Raw genomic sequence first — 17,511 nt, 5'->3', positions numbered from 1 at the left:
ACAGTGTGAGATTTCATAAAGCAAAGAGGATAATTGGAATTTGATTAATAAGAAAACATTATTTGCATTACACAAACTATCACTAGTACCATTACAATCAAGATCTGAATCCATGAAAGATGGAAGTAATAATTTAGTTTTTATATGAGGAAAACAGGAACACAGAGGTATTTTTGATGTTATTGTTATGTTAGCATGTTAGTATTCCATTTTCTTTTTCTCTTTTTCTTCTTTATAACTTGAATGTAGTGTCATTTTTGTTTCACTTTTGGTGACTGTGCACAATGCAACAATCAAAATTACAAGGTCAGGTAAAAGAGGATGAAAGAGACTATGACCATCTGGAAGACTGAAGGACAAAGGAAAGAACTTTATTTATTTATTGGATAAATTTTGCTTAATCAAATTATTATTTTTGCATACCATGCCAAATACAGTTAAAGATATGATGAATGTCTTTGCTATTTAGAATCTGATACTCCCTAAGCAATATTCATTTATTCTCCCACAAAATGTATTTTTCTCATGCAAGTTTGCCTACAAATGCAATGATCATGTTACGAAAATAAAACTTCACTTAAAAATACAAGTTGCTTAATGTGCAGGCTTATATATTATTCATTTCTCTTGATGTTGCTTTTTTCAATTTTCCATTAATATGTTACTTTAAAATCCTTTAAAATATAAAATATAAAGAAATCTAGATAGGCTGAGGTGGGTGGATCACCTGAGGTCAGGAGTTCAACCAACTAAGTGAAACCCCGTCTCTACTAAAAGTACAAAAATTAGCCAAGTGTGGTGGCACACGCCTATAATCCCAGCTACTTGGGAGGCTGAGTCAGGAGAATCCCTTTAACCCGGGAGGCGGAGGTTGCAGTCATGCAGTCAGCCGAGATCATGCCATTGCACTCCAGCCTTGGCAACAAGAGTGAATCTCTCTCTCAAAAAAAACCCAAAAATATAGATGGAAAACTCAATTTTGATTTTATGAATCTCATGCAGGCTTTTAGTGTGTTACACAATATCCCTATTAGTCAGCCCCTTCTATAAGCATTATTCTTCTTGACTTTTTAATAACTTTAAGAAAAGGAGGCTTAGACTGGGTTTCCAAAATTTCTGTCTAAATCCCAGATGCTATATTCACCTATCATACACACACACACACGCACGCACACACACACACACACACACACACACCCGCATGCACATGCACACACACAGGGTGGAGACATAACTTCTGTATTAATCAAGGTTTTCCACAGCAAACAAACAAAAAACAAATAGGATCCATAGATGTGTAGAAAGATTTATTGTGAGGATTGTCTCAAATGATTATAGAGGCTGACAGGTCTCAAGGTCTGTAGTCCTCAAACTGGAGGCACAGCAGAGATGATGATGTGGTTCCAGTCTGAGTCTGAAGGCCTGAGAACCTGCAGAGCTGATGATGTCATTCCAGACTGAAGGCTGATAGGCTTGAGACCCAGCAGGAGCTAATATTTGAGTATAAATCCGAGGGCAGGAAAAAGTTAATGTTCTAGCTCAAAGGTAGCCAGGCAGGAGGAGTTCCTGCTTACTTGAAGACAGTCAGTGTTTTTTTATTTTGTTTTGTTTTTTCTATTCAGGCCATCAAATAGTTGGATGAGGTCTACTCATATTAGGGAAGTCAATCTCCTTTACTCAGTCTCCTGAAACACTGTCACAGACACACCCAGAATAATGTTTTACTGAATGTCTGGGCACCAAATGTGTTATAGTCCATTTTCACACTGCTATAAAAGATACTGCCTGAGGCTGGGCATGGGGCTCACACCTGTAATCCCAGCACTTTAGGAGGCCAAGGTGGGTGGATCACCTGACATCAGGAGTTCTAGACCAGCCTGACCAATATGGTGAAACCCCATCTCTACTAAAAATATAAAAATTAGCCGAGCATGGTGGCGTGCGACTATAGTCCCAGCTACTCAGGAGGATGAGACAGAAGAATTGCTTGAACCCAGGAGATGGAGGTTGCAGTGAGTTGAGATCACACCACTGTGCTCCAAGCTAGGCAACAGAGCAAGACTCCGTCTCAACAACAACAACAACAACAACAAAAAGATACTGCCTGAGACTGGGTAATTTATAAAGAAAATATGTTTAATTGACTCATAGCTCCACATGTCTGGGGAGACCTCAGGAGACTTACAATCATGGTAGAAGGCAAAGGAGAAGCAAGGCACATTTTACATGGCGACAGGAGAGAGAGAGCAAGAATGCGAGAGTGCAGACACTTATCAAACAACCAGATCTCATGAGCACTCACTGGTTATCACAAGAACAGCATGAGAGAAACAAACCCCATGATCCAATCACCTCTCACCAGGTCACTCCCTCAACATGTGGGGATTACAATTTGAAATAAGATTTGGGTGACGACATAAAGCCAAACCATATCGCCAGGGCTATGTCAACACAGAATTAACCATGACATCTTCCTTAAAATATTTATTTTAAAAGTGTTTTTCTAGATTGTTATCTTGGAGAGAAAAATCCACTCTGTTGACACTTTGTCATCATCAATGACCTACTCTACTCTCCATCTCCAGTAATTTATTTGATAGTGTGGTTTGGACAGATACTCTGAATTTGAATCTAGCCTTCACTAGGTAGCAATTGACACCCTGCTTAACCTCTGTAATTTCAGTTGCTTGTCTGTAAAAGGGGATATTATATCAACCTCATAAACTGCTGTGAGAATTGCAGCCTCCTACTCTCCCCCACCACTACCATGGCACATAGAAACACTCTGATTCAATTTATTCATTCTACCTTTATTATTTTCCTGGAACTTGTTGGTCTATGTTTTAATGATTTATTGATGTGTAACAAATCACCTGAAAACATAAATGTTTAACTCAAAAATGGTTTATCATTTCTCATGACTATGAATCTAGCTAAGATTCAGTTGTACAGTTTGGCTCTGTGCAATGTTAGTTCAGGTCACTTATGCAGCTGTATTCAGATGGGGGTTCAGTTGGGGATTGGAATGTACAACACCACCTCACTGATCTATTTGTGAGTTGGTACTGGTTGGATTTGAGATCTGTTGATTATGCTGCATGTGGCCATTCTTCCTCCAGAAGTCTAGACCTGGTTCCAGTTTAAAGCATGAAAGCTGGACTCCCAGATAGCCAAGGTGAAACTGTCAGGTCTTTTTAAGCTCCTCCTGGCACTGGCACAGCCTCACAGTGTTGTTAAAAGTAAAGCACATGACTAGTTTGGATACAAAAGTAAATACACTCCATTTTATGATGGGAAGATTGGCATGCATCTATGGGGAAAATACATTTTTCATAGCCATATTTAAAGGTGTTCTTCCATACCATCTTACATACTTGGGCTACATACATTACTGGGCTACCTTAAAGTACCACAAATGGGTGGCTTATAAACAGAAATTTATTATTCAGTTCTGAAGACTCAGTCTAAGATCAAGTTGTTAGTAGGACTGGTTTCTTCTTGGGGTTGTGAGCGAAAACCTACCCTTGCTTCTTGCCTAGCCCCTGGTGATTTTCTGGAAGTCTTTGATGTTCCTTGGCTTGCAGAAGCATCCTCTGATTCTGCCTTCATCTTCACCTGGCATTCTTTCTGCATGTGGGTCTGTCTTCAAAGTTCTGTCTTTTAAAAGTGCACCAGACATATTGGATTGGGGCTTATTGGAATGACCTTTTTTAAACTGAATTATCTCTATAAAGACCCTCTTTCCACATGAGGTCACTTTCTGAGGCAATGAGGCTGAAGATTTTAACAAGAATTTTAGGGGTGTACAGTTCAACTCATTGAGATATTGTAATTAGTCTGTTACAGTCTATGTCTGCCATTTTTTGCCAATTGTCTTCCACCCTAATGCCCTATGGTAGCAGGAGCCTTCATCTTTTTATTTGTTTATTGTGTACCTCAAGTTCTTAGCATAGTACTTGACATTGAGCAAGCATTCAATATATATTTACTGAAAGAGAAACTGAAAGATGTTATAAAAATGTTAGCATATTGTCTGGTACATGAAAAATGCTAACAAATATTAGCTCTTATTACTAGAATATACAGAGTGATCCTAAGAATACATCTTCAAATATTATTTTTGAAAACATTCAGGAATGACTCATTATTACTGTGAAATTACTAAATATGCCAGAATGTGCAATCTTCATGAATGCATTGCTTCAAAGTAGGTTCATTATTCTAAAGGTTAAGTTATAGCTTAATAAATTTTAGAGAATTATCTTCAGACTTTTTTTGTAAATATGCCTATTAGCTTGTATTTGTCACCTAGACTGATCACTCACTGATTCACCAAACACAATTCAGAATATCTTCAGTTATTTCCGGTATTGAAATGTGTCCATAGACTATAGAATGGCAATACTCCTAAATAATTAAAATAATTAATTTAATATTAAAATAATTTCAACAGATCAATTTGTTACACACCTTTATTCTACCTGTTTATATTAGAGAATGCAGCCATTATGGGGAGAAAATAGAACTATGGGTCACTAATAGAGTTTGAAAGTCCTTGTGTGTATCTTAGACCTTTTATCTTTCTTTCTCTCATAGGGAAAATTGCAATTGAAATGTTCTAGACTTGCTATGCCCAGAATTAAAACCAAGAAGAAACTCTGCCTTTGTGTTCTCATACGGAAGAGCCATCAAAAGATCAGCAGTCAAACATGAGATACCCTCATTTTAGTAACATCTAGGTCAATAGCCAAAAGAGTAATAGTAAAAGTAAAATTCCTCCAGATTAACTAACACCATATGGTGCCATTCAGAACCATAAATGATGGTGATACATTTTCAATTTAGATTAATGATGCTGTATGTGAAAGAATAGGAAGAAATTCACTCATTAGCCATTGAGTCCAAGAAGACCTTCATCTGATCTGCCTCCAATCCAGGCAAGGTCCTCAGAGATTGCCAAGTCTTAGAGGTGTGCAGAATAAATTAAAGTTAAAATATTGTCCAAAAGAGACCATATGTGTGAGCAGACTGCGTTTGCCTTGACAGGGAATTGTAAGTGTTAAGACAAATCATGTCCAATTTGTCAGAAAATTGACTCACGACTGGAAGGAAGATAATAATTTTAGTTAAGGGAGCTAGGAAGCTTAAGATATATTCTCTTGAAAAATAACGAATATTAGAGTGGTGAACAAAACACCCTTAATCATTCTATTTTTCTCCTGAGAGGTCAAAACCCTTAAATGTGGGAATATGAGTATTTTTGAGTCTTCTCGTAAGCATATAGCATTTAAAAACTTATATAAAGCCTAATATTAATTCTCAACTGGCTCACATTCTAGAATCTAAATGAAGAATATTATCAGCAAACAAAAAAAGTATTCTGGATTAGAAAAGTGCTCATATTTATTTAACTGCTATTTTGTTCCTAGTAATAAATAAAGCAGAGATCTTTATTTTGATTGTCAAAGAGTTTACATACTTGTGTGGACAGATAAATAACAGTATAAAATGTTAACATATAGAACATGGTAGAATGTGATTTTTGCTAGGGAGAAATAGTGCCGGCAATGAGATAGGGGTTACGAGAAACTTCACATAGGTTGGTTGGGATAGACTTCAGTGAGAAGGCAAAGAGATGACTATATGAGTTACATGATTTCTGGAAGAGATTGTTCCGAAAAGAGAGGCCAGCAAGGAAATAAGTGGTTGCTATAATCCAGGAGAGAGAAGCTTATCATTTATGGAAGGGTGGTAGCAGCAGAAGTGTTGAGATATAGTTCAAATGAAGAGCCACAAGATTTATAGACGGATTAAATGTATGATTTGAAAGAGGAGAGTCAAGTATAAACCAAATTTTGGCCTAGAGTTTAATCATTAACTGAGATAGGAAGAACTGGACCAGAACGAGTGCATGAAGAAAAGGTTAGAAAGTCAATTGTCCATGTTAGGATCTAAGTGTCTATTAGATATTCACATGGAAAAAAATATAGTAAGCAGTTGGAAGTATGAACTTGGAACCCAGGCAAGAGTTCTGGGATAGACCAATTATAGGTAGGTAAGAGGTAGATACATAGATAGATAGATAGATAGATAGATAGATAGATAGATAGATAGATGGACAAATAGAGATACATAGAGACAGAGATTGACTGACAGATGATATCAAAGCCATGAAACTAGATGTCATTACCATTGCAAGTATTTAGAATTCAGAAAAGACATATTGAAGCATCAATCCCTCAGTAACTAATGGCCAGCAATTTACAAGTAAAAGTAAGAATGTGAGGTCCTGGACAGCCAATGAAGAAACATAATTCTGCTGTGTCAAATACTTCTGATGGAACAAATAACATGACTACTAAAAACTGATCAACAGCGTTATAGGTGACCTTAAATATAACAGTTTTAGAAGAATGGTAAGAGTAAAGGCCTGTTTAGAGCTATTTCAAAGGATATGGGAAGATGTAAATTTGAAACATCAGTATGATTCACATTTATGAGAAGTTTTCCCGCAAAAGGAAGACAAATGAGGCAATAGCTGGACTGGTGAGTAGGTACTAAAAAAACGTATTTCTTAAGATGGGAGAAAAGACAGTATGTTTGAATATTAACAGCCTAGCAGGGGGATAATTCATAATATAGGAGAAAAAGGTGAATTACTGGAATTATATATTTGTGTTTGTTATATAGGGTAGTCTTCTGTGAGAACTGGTAGAATTAATAATCTATAGTCATAGACTGTGAAGGAGAGTGCCTGGGTACAGATGAAAGTTATGGGATAAATATGATAGTGGAAGCCTGTAGGTGTTCTCTTCTGATTTTTGCAATTTTGTTAGTGACATAAAACAAGTTCATCACCTATGTGTGAGAATGGGAGAAGAGGTATTATATATTTAAGGAGAAGTAAAAGGTAAAAGATATGTCTGAAAGACTTGAACAGGGAATAGAATTTCGAAATGGAATGTTATTGCTCGACAGCAATAAGTACCAAGATCAAGGGTCATAAATATAAAATGAGACTAGTTTTATGTACTTGTGTTTCTTCAACCTTGTTGGGCTGATGGGTTAGGACACAAAGTAGGTGATAGAATTAACCAAGGTGATTGTTTTACCAAGCAAAAAAAAAAAACAAAAAAAAAAAAACAAGATAGTTATGCTATAATAGCTATGCTATAATAGTTATGCTATAATAGCTCTGAGTGTTTATAAAAAGAAGAAAATGTAATGAACAATCTTTGGACTTTCAAAATATCTACTTAAGCCTCTGTTTTCTTCAGAATGACTTCACCTAGATCTGATTATCTGGCTCCTATAGGTCAAGATACAATACATCTATTTCTCTGAAATAGGTATGCCTACAAATTTATCCCCCAGGTTACCTGTACTAGAGTGGGTTCTAATAGACATCCATCTTTGGAAATAAATGTGAGAGTACTCTAATAATTCAGTAACTATTCAGAATATTATGAGGTTAAATGCCATTTTCAGAAAATTCATGCAAAGAATAATCAACATTCCTTTAGAAGACAAATATTAAAAGACTCCATCTCAGCTGTTCATTTTTGTCATAAACATTTTTTAGAAGTCACCTAGGCTCATGTCTTACAGGTAATATGAGCCTCATTCTCATATGCCTCTTATCTCTGGATAGATCTATGTGACACAATCTAATTCCTGATAATTTAGTGGAACTTCCTAGTAGGAACACAGAGAGGTGGGACCATCCTTATTTGCTATTGGCACAATCAGTCTTGAAGATAAATAGTTTCATTCCAATAAAATATGTAAAAATGTGTAGTCATAAAATACATTAGCTATAAACCTCCAGTAAAGGCTAGATGATATAGGAGGTTTAGAATGATCACATATAACTAAATCAAGACTGCAATCCAAAGAGAATGATAGTGGGGAGTTAAGTTCAAGCCATCTGAAGACAGTATTTTCGAATACATGAGAGATCTGTTGTTACAGTGTGAGATACTTAATGATCTCTTTGGGGCACCCTATGGATGAAATGCATCCTGGTTCTACTGAGTATGACTAACTTTACTATTTCCAGTGCTGTATCATTTGATGGTCACTTTAAATTACAACTTTGATTAAGTAGAAAGCAAAAGTGAGAAAAATAAATCCAAACAAATGAATGTTCAAAAGCAAAGCAGATATTGATGAAACTAAAACTATAAAATATGCATCAAGAGAAGAAAATTAAAGAAAGAGAGAACAGTACTGGAGTTTGGTCTAGCTTTCTTTGTGGAGAGATCCCTTTTCGGAGAGTTGGAATCCTCACAGTTAGCCACTCAATATGGATGACAACCATGTGATACACTCGTGTCATTATTGTTCACTTTCATTCAGGCACTTGAGATTAAAAGCAAGCCATGGAAGAATCTTCAAACTCTGTAAGCAGAGGATAAATGTTCTGGCTTGTCCAACCCACCTTATTTTGTTGTTGTCCTGTTTTGTTTTAGGCTTTTAGCAGCCTGAAGCCATGGATTTTATTTTCTGTCTCTAGTGATAAGCAGTAAAAAGGGACTAGGAAGGGGCCTTACTCGCCCAACCAGGAACAGAAGCTAGGAATCCATGACTGTATTCTCCCCCTTGGACACCTACTGTAGATTAAAATTGGACAGATAACTTGAAAACCATGGATAAAACTACTTCCTGCTTTGTACTCAGGAACTGTATACCATCAAATCTGTAGGGAACACCCACAGCTGTTAGAGAATGTTAGGACTTGAAGGATAATCAGTAATTATCCATCCAATACCTACTTTACAGAAGAAGAAACTGAGGCTCAAAGAACTGAAATACCTCAAGGTCATATAATTAATTTGGATGAGAACCAGAGTCACACCACAGCTTATTCCATTAAGTCAAAATAATCACGTTCTTTTCTTGTTAATATTTTAAGCTAATGGAAAGTATCAGTTTTACTCTAAAACACCCTATAAAAAGGCTATCAGATATGAAAGTAAAGACAGGGATAATCATTGCAATTGAAAACAGAAGAAATGTCCAATAATAAGTGATTGATCTGGTAAAATATTTTCCAGCTAACTAGTGGAATACTAAGAGGTCATTAAGAATCATATTGCAGATTAATATTTAATCATTCAAGATTATTGCTAAGGGAAAAATGATACATTCAGATTACAACACAGTAAATACAATATACTCATAAACTGTTTTATAAATTGGTAGATAACTGGAGTGACGTATACTAAATTGTTAATAGTGTATATACTGGATCACCTCATCTCCTTTTTTATGCCATTTTATTTCCTCCTATATTTTTCATAATAAGCATGATTACTTAAGTTTCCAGAAACACAATATTTTTGAATCTTCATTTTTTGAAATGAAATTATGAAAAAGACTGTAATTATTTCTTTCTTTCTTCTAACTATAAGAGCTATTTGCAATTCTTTGCTGGCCACCTCTTAAATCAGATGTATGTGTTTGTGTGGTGTGTGTGTGTGTGTGTGTGTGTGTGTGTGTGTTTTAATTAGAAAACATGAAAGCAGTCATTTCCTCTTTTGGCTTTCTACTGAAAACTTCCACTGATCAGGCAACGGGAGAGTAAAACACATTTGCAAGATCAAAAATTGACTTTTTAAAAGTGAGATTCAATCCCTGTGCATGCATAATTGTTAAAAAGTGATAATGGAAACAAATGACTTACTTCTTGTTATGTAGATATCTAATTTTGGAAATCCTACAATCATCACATATTGTTCACCTGCATTAGTAGAAATTGCCAAAGAAAAACCTAATATATAAAAAATGACCTAAATTGTCCAAGAAAAAACTAAATTCAAAAAACCTAATATAAAAATAGAAGATTTTGATTCCCAATAATACTGTAAAAAATAACAAGTATAAAGAAAAATCAGCAACAACAAAATGCAATTCTTATTGTATTAAAGAAATACAGTGCTGAACTATAATGAGAAATGAATTGGTGAGAAAAAAAATGCATCTCTCCAGATCCCATTCCATTTCCATGAAACATAAAGAGTGATTGCATTTAACTGAATGCCCCATGAGCTATGAAAATCATTTGAATGGGAAACGTGTACATATAAAATTTACTCAGCATTTATATAAGCCTTCATGTCCCTAAATTGTAATTAGCATGCATTATTAAGAGATGCAAATACAAATTTCTGCTCTATAGACTATTTGAAGAAAAATTTAAACTTCAAAAAAATCTACAAACGTAAACAATATTTTATAATTTTTTACAAAATAATATATATTAACTGCAGGTATTCAGCAAGCCACATGGCCTCCTAAAATGTCATTTTTAATGAAGACACAAATAACTCATAAACATTTATAGTCCTGCAGCTATTCGATTCTGGTTGTCATATTCCTTCATTTGACAACTATTCATTGGGTTTTTATTATATGCCAGATATTCTTCTAAGCACTGGGAAACAAATGTGACCAAGACACAATTTTTGCCCTCCTGGTATTTGATTCTATGAAAAGGCAAACACTTTTAAGTAAATAGTTAATATGCCTTATCTATATGAATCTAATAAAGAGCATACATGTTTTATCCAACAGCAATTCTTCATAGTATAAAGATAAAAAATAATAACACAGATATGACATAAGATTAATTACCCAGAAAATTTTTAATTGTAGTTCTAACTGTGCATTTCTTGGGATACTCTTCAGAATATATAAAAACTCAAATACACAGCAGAGATTAGTACATGATTTTATAATGGGCATGGCCTTCAGCATTAAATTAACATGTTAAAAGCAACTGCTGCTGGGAAGTTATTGAATGGTATATATAAAATATTCATAACGTTGCAGAAACAAAGAGACCCTTTTCTGATCTTTCTCTAATAGAGAACACAGTCCTTGACAAAAATAAATAAATAAAAATGTCCAAACCTGTTTCTAAAATAGTTTAACATTTTGCATTTCTCCCAGAAATGTGTGAGAATATCAGTTGATCCACTTACTCTCAAAATATGTCATTGTTATTGCTGATGGGTTTCCAGTTATGCCTTTAATTGTCATTTCCCAGATTACTGTGATAGACATATTTTGTATTGTTTATTGACTATTTCTGCAGATTTTGTTGTGGAGTTTCTGGATTCTTTGCTCATTTTGAATCTTATTATCATTGATTTGTAGAAGTTATGTAAAATCCCCGATACCAGTTCTCAGTAAGACATATATGTTTCGCAAGTATTTTCTCTAGATCTGTAACATTCCTGTTATTTCGCTTAATGGAATCATTTTTTTAGAAAATATTTTAAGATTTATTTTAAATTTTTGATCAAGTCTAACTTGTCAGGTTTTTTTGTTATTATCGTTTTTTGTTTCTAGTCTAGGATACTTTTGCATATTTCCAAATCACAAAGAAATTCTGATGTTCTCCTCTAAAAACCTTATGGTTTTAGCTTTTATGTTAAGGTCTATGGTGTGTCTTGAATTATGTTTTGTATATATTATAATGTAAAGATCCTCAAGTTATAGTATCTATTTATCCCACCGCTTGTTGAAAAGACAAATACTGATACAAATTGAATAATATTGAAAGCTTTGTAGAAAATTAAAGGACTGAATGAGTGTGGCTCTGTTGCTGGTCTGTTCATTTTGTTCCACTGATCTATTTGATGATTCTTACGTCACTATCACACTTCATGATCCGGTAGCTTCACAACAACTCTCAAAGACATGCAGTATGAGATCTCCAAATTTGTTCTTGATACTTTGCATTTTCATATGGATTTTCAAAGTCATCATGCCAATTTTTCAAAGATCCTGCCAGAATTATATTTGTCAATGCATTTAATCAGCAAGTTAATTTGTGGAGTATTGATACATTAATCATATTAAAACATCTAATCCATGAAGTTGTATATTAAGCAATTTTAACGTGTCAACATTCTACAAGAATATTAATTTAAGTGACTGTTTCTTAATGGTATCAATTATTTCTTGCCAGCATATTTCTAGTAGTTCCCTCCATACATTTTAAGACAAGGGCAATTAAAAATGTGGACTGAATCTGCCCTCAAACTTGTTTTGCATGGTCTGCTAGGTGCCCTCTCCAATCTGTTGTAGGCCGCACTGTTCTAAAATTTCTTACAACCATTTGCTCCACACACATATGCTATTGCCATTGAAGGCATGAAAATTTGAGACTCTATGTTTCAGTTTCACAGAAGAATTCATTATTCTGTAAAATAATTACGTAGCTTTTGCTCCCTTGCCGTTCTTGCTTATAATGGTATTCCACACTTCTCAAACTTATAAAATACTACACATCTTTAAAGGTGAAACCAAGACATTTTTTCTTTAGTGTAGTCTGTCTTAAACAGCTCAAAGTTAGTTGCAAATTTTCTTTATTATGTAAGTATTTTTTATATCTTGAATTTATGACATGGCATACTTTATATTATATATGTTTATATGTTGATAATTATCTTTATTTTTTATTAAAACAGTATGCAAGGAATACATTTTTATTTTATCACAATATTCAATTATATATTTTAAATATGTGCAAAGACAAACAGAAACATATAATGAATACTCTACACCAGTAGTTCTAAACCAGAGTTGATTTTTATCCACAGAACAAAACGTTTGGCAACATTTTTGATTGTCATAACTGGGGGTGAGGGGAAGGTTTGCTACTGGCATCTAGTGGACACAGGCCAGGCAAACTGATAAACATCAAAATGATCTACAATGCATGGGACAGCTCCACACAGCAAAAAATCATGTGCCAAATACCAGTAGTGCAGGTGTTGAGAAACTCTGCTCTATACTCACCATTCAACTATATCAGATGTTAACATTTCAACACATTTGCTCCAAATCTCCTCTCCTTTAAATAAGAAAAATATTATAAATATATTCCAAGGATTTCTTTACTCCTGATCTCATTCTTCCCCTTCCCACTTTAGAGATAACCTCTAACCTAAAACTGATGTGCAGGTAACACTTCATGTTTGTATATTTTATTTCATATGTGTTAAACACTATGCTTTGTTGTGTATTCATTATTCTTACGTATCAGAAAACTGTCGAATATCCTACAATTTCTATCTTTCACTCAATATGTTTTTAATATTTATCAACTTTGATATTCATATGTCTGAGTCACTGGTTTTAACACCTGTATAACCATTATATGTCTTTTGCCCTTATTTATTATCCATTAGTGTATAGGTGGACATTCTGTTGTTTTAAATTGTTCTCCTTGACAAAGAGGGCTCTGATAAACTTTATTATACATTTTTCTCTGTGTGGTGTACTGGATTGAATAGTGTCCCCCCAAATTCATTTTCACACAGAATGTTAGGACACGACCTTGTTTGGAAACAAGGGTGTTGCAGATGTACCAAGTTAAGACAAGGGCATAATGGATTAGGGTGGACCCTAATCTAATGACCGTGTCCTTGCAGGAAGAGAGGGAAAATAGACAAAGAGCACACACAGAGGAGGACACCACGTGAAGACAAAGCCAGACGGGAGTGATGTGTCTGCAAACCAAGGAACGCCACCAATTGCTCACACCTACCAGAGGTAGAAGGGAGTCATGAAACAGACTTTCCCTCAAAGTTCCACAAAGAACTATCCTTAATTTCAGATTTTTGGCCTTCAGAATTTTGAAAGAATACATTTCTACTGCTTTAATCCACCCAGTTTGTTTTAATTTATTACAGCAACCTTCAGAAGTCAATACATGTAGATACGTGGTACATTCTCTTAGTAATTAAATCAAAAAGTGGAATAGCTGGCTTATAGGGCATGTGCCTCCACAAATTATTAACTTATAAGACTTTCTCCACACAATAGCCTACCTTGTTATCATCAGTGTTTAAATTTTGTAGATATAAGTATTTAATTGTCTGTATTCACCTTTCCATGATTATCAGTAAATTTGTATACTTTTTAATAATTTTTATTCACTTAATTCTATTATTATGTGAAGTATCTAATAAATGCTTTAACCATTTTGTGTTTGTGTGTGAGAGAAGGGATGCTTGTTTTCAAAAACAACATGTAGAATGGTGTAATGTTTTGTGGACACTAAATCTTTGTCTAATATACATTGCAAATATCTTCTCTGAGCCTATGATTCATATTTTAAATTTGTATATTCATTTTGGTAGGAGTTATTTATTTTATTTACCAGAGTCTAATTTTTATGACTTCTTCTCAGTTTCTGTGAAATAATTCATTCTGCTACTAACAAAAATCTATTGTCCTACATGTTATTCTGAAAGTCTGATAATTTGATTTTAATATTTATACTTTTAATATATGTGAAATTTACTTTGGTCCATAGTATAATGTAGAGAACTATGTTCTCATAAAAAAATTCAATGTTTCTTTCATTATTTAGTGAGCAATGTATTTTCTCCACATTTGATTGTAACATGACCTCTTACCTATAAATAATATTTTAAGGCACTATTTCTGGGTTTTCTTTCCTATTCCAATGACCCATTTGTCTAATACTCTCCCTATATCATGTGGTCTTAATTAACATACTTTTAAAAGACTTTTGATGTATGAGATGATCAATTGCCCAACTTTGTTCTTCTTATTCTTAGCCCTTTACCCTTCAATAGGAATTTTAGGATCAACTTGCCAAGATCCACAACAAACCCCAGGGGAATTTAAATTTAAATTACATTGTCTTCACAATTTACTTGTAGTGTTATCTGGTGTTATCTGACATTTTTATGTTAGTGAGTCTTGTTATTCAGGACATTGGCTACCTTATCTTTGTCTTTTTTTTTTTTTTTTTTTTTGAGACAGAGTCTTGCTCTGTTGCCCAGGCTGGAGTGCAGTGGCATGATCTCGGCTCACTGCAATGCCTGCCTCGCAGGTTCAAGTGATTCTCCCGCCTCAGCCTCCCGAGTAGTTGGGATCACAGGTGCGTGCCACCACGCCTGGCTAATTTTTTGTATTTTTAGTAGAGACGGCATTTCGCCATGTTGGCCAGGCTGGTCCCAAACTCCTGACCTCGTGATATACCTGCCTCGGCCTCCCAAAGTGCTGATATTACAGAGGTGAGACACGACACCCGGCCTTCTTTGTCTTTAGTCTTAATTTAGGTGAAGAAATACTTTAAATCTACATGTAAAATTCTAGTACTTTATTTAAACAAAATTTACTACATACCATCAGATTGTTCTTCTATTATGTGTTATAATTTATTCTTATATTCATTGGCGACTAATGGTGTCTGAGAACACCTTAATTTGAACACTGTTTTGCACCAGCATTCTTTTTTTTTTTTTTTTTTTTGACACTGAGTCTTACTCTGTTGCCCAGGCTGGAGTGCAGTGGCACGATTTCGGCTCACAGCAAGCTCTGCCTCCTGGGTTCACGCAATTCTCCTGCCTCAGCCTCCCGAGTAGCTGGGACTATAGCAGCCTGCCATCATGCCTGGCTAATTTTTTGTATTTTTAATAGAGACAGGGTTTCACCATGTTAGCCAGGATGGTCTCCATCTCCTGACCTTGTGATCCGCCTGCCTCGGCCTCCCAAAGTGCTGGGATTACAGGCATGAGCCACTGCGCCCAGCCTGCACCAGCATTTCTTATTAAATCGTCTTATTACTTTTAATAATTTATACACATTCTTGGCTTTTATATACATTTTATATAAATTAAAACCTATTTCCTGAAAATAATCGATTATTTTTATATCTTGTTTTTCAATTGTCACACAAACTTTTTTATTGTTTAGGGGGTTAATATAGTAGTAAGTAGGCTGGTGCACATACTTGCTTTCTGCTTAATTCTAATGGGACTCTTTCTATTTTTTTTTAGACAAAGTCTCCCTCTGTCGCCAGGCTGGAGTGCGGTGGCGAGATCTCTGCTCACTGCAACCCCCGCCTCCCTGGTTCAAGCGATTCTCCTGCCTCAGCCTCCTGAGTAGGTGGGATTACAAGCACACACCACCACACCCGGCTAATTTTTGTATTTTTAGTAGAGACGGGGTTTCACCATGTTGGCCAGGATGGTCTCTATCTCTTGACCTCGTGATCCACCCGCCTCGGCCTCCCACAGCGCTAGGATTACAGGCGTGAGCCACTGCATCTGGCCGACTCTTTTTAAAATATCATACTTCAGCATGCTGTTTTTGAAGGCTCAGGTAAAGACATTTGTTTTTATTTCCAGTTTGCTAATTTTTTATGATGAGTTAGTGAGGAATATTATCAACATTTTCCATATAATGGTCAATCAATGGATAATTAAGTACTATGCAAACTACATCCAATAATTTATAAATGCTGTTACTATCAGGTGACAGGTAGTGCTCCATCAAAAAAAAAAAGTGTGTTTCTGACATTTATTTGCTTAATATTTTCTACAAGACACTTTGAATTTTTTCAAATGTGACATTAAATGTGTCAGCAATTTTAAACTTAATACCAGGCGTAAAGTGTTTATAGGAGCTGCATGTGTTCCTAAATGTTTATGTACTTTCTTTATCAAAGTATTGTAAAATCTTTTGAGCAGATACTCACTTTAATATCTATTTTATATATATTAAAATAGTATCAATAGTAAATAGAGTTTAAATGTTTCAGGAAGTGCAAAATGGCTGAACTATCATAAGATTTCAGTGGTATCCCGGAAAGAAAGGGAATAGAAATGCAGATGAGAGATAAAATAGTTTATGAAACCAAATTGAAGCTTTGTGGTGATTAATACTAGCAGAAAACTTTGAAGAAAGAAAAAAAAAGACTGTACATAAGAAATCACCAACTATAGACAGTGTGATGTAAGATATGCAACATACTGAGGAACAGAGTCAATGTTTAAAATAAATGCAGTAATATTTCTGACAGCTCCCTGGGTTGACTGGGATAGTCTAGGTTATCCTGAGTAGAGAGAGTTTATTTATGTTATACAATACTCATTTGAATATCTTGGTTGCTCCACAATGCAGCTTTATACGTTTCTAAGCATTGCCTAGAGTACCTCACTTTTCTTTTTAAACATTTCTGGTTCCAGAAATGTGTATATGCAGCATGGTTCCATAAAAAACAAATTCAATATGCTCAGATGATGATAAAATCAGAAGCACAATTGATCTGAGAATGAATGAAAGAATGGCAAATCCCACATTGCATGTCATGGTCACTCCCAAGTTTCACCCTTTATGTGTAAATTGTTCATTCTCTGCCTTGTGTGACTTTCAGCTCTCTTAGTATCCCTCATCTCATTCATTTCTCTGGCTCTGGCATTCTGTCTCTGACTATGTATCTCTCTATCTCTGTTTCTAACTATCTCCTATTTGCATAGAGGTAAGTGATAGAAATTGACTAGACATATTTGTTTTTGAAAAACATACCTAGCAATAACAGAATACATGTTTTAAAAGTTCTGTGTTGCCTAGGCTAATTAAAATTATTCAAATATTCAAAAATGGAAATGTTCACCATACAAAAAGTGGAAATTTAAGTTTTATTTTCTTTAATTAAGAAATAAGTTGAAAAAACCCAAA

Source organism: Symphalangus syndactylus, chromosome 16 (assembly GCF_028878055.3).
Source record: "Symphalangus syndactylus isolate Jambi chromosome 16, NHGRI_mSymSyn1-v2.1_pri, whole genome shotgun sequence".
In the NCBI taxonomy this organism is placed as follows: Eukaryota; Metazoa; Chordata; class Mammalia; order Primates; family Hylobatidae; genus Symphalangus; species Symphalangus syndactylus.
The sequence above is the reverse complement of the archived record's forward strand: the minus strand, read 5'-3'. Positions refer to the sequence as shown.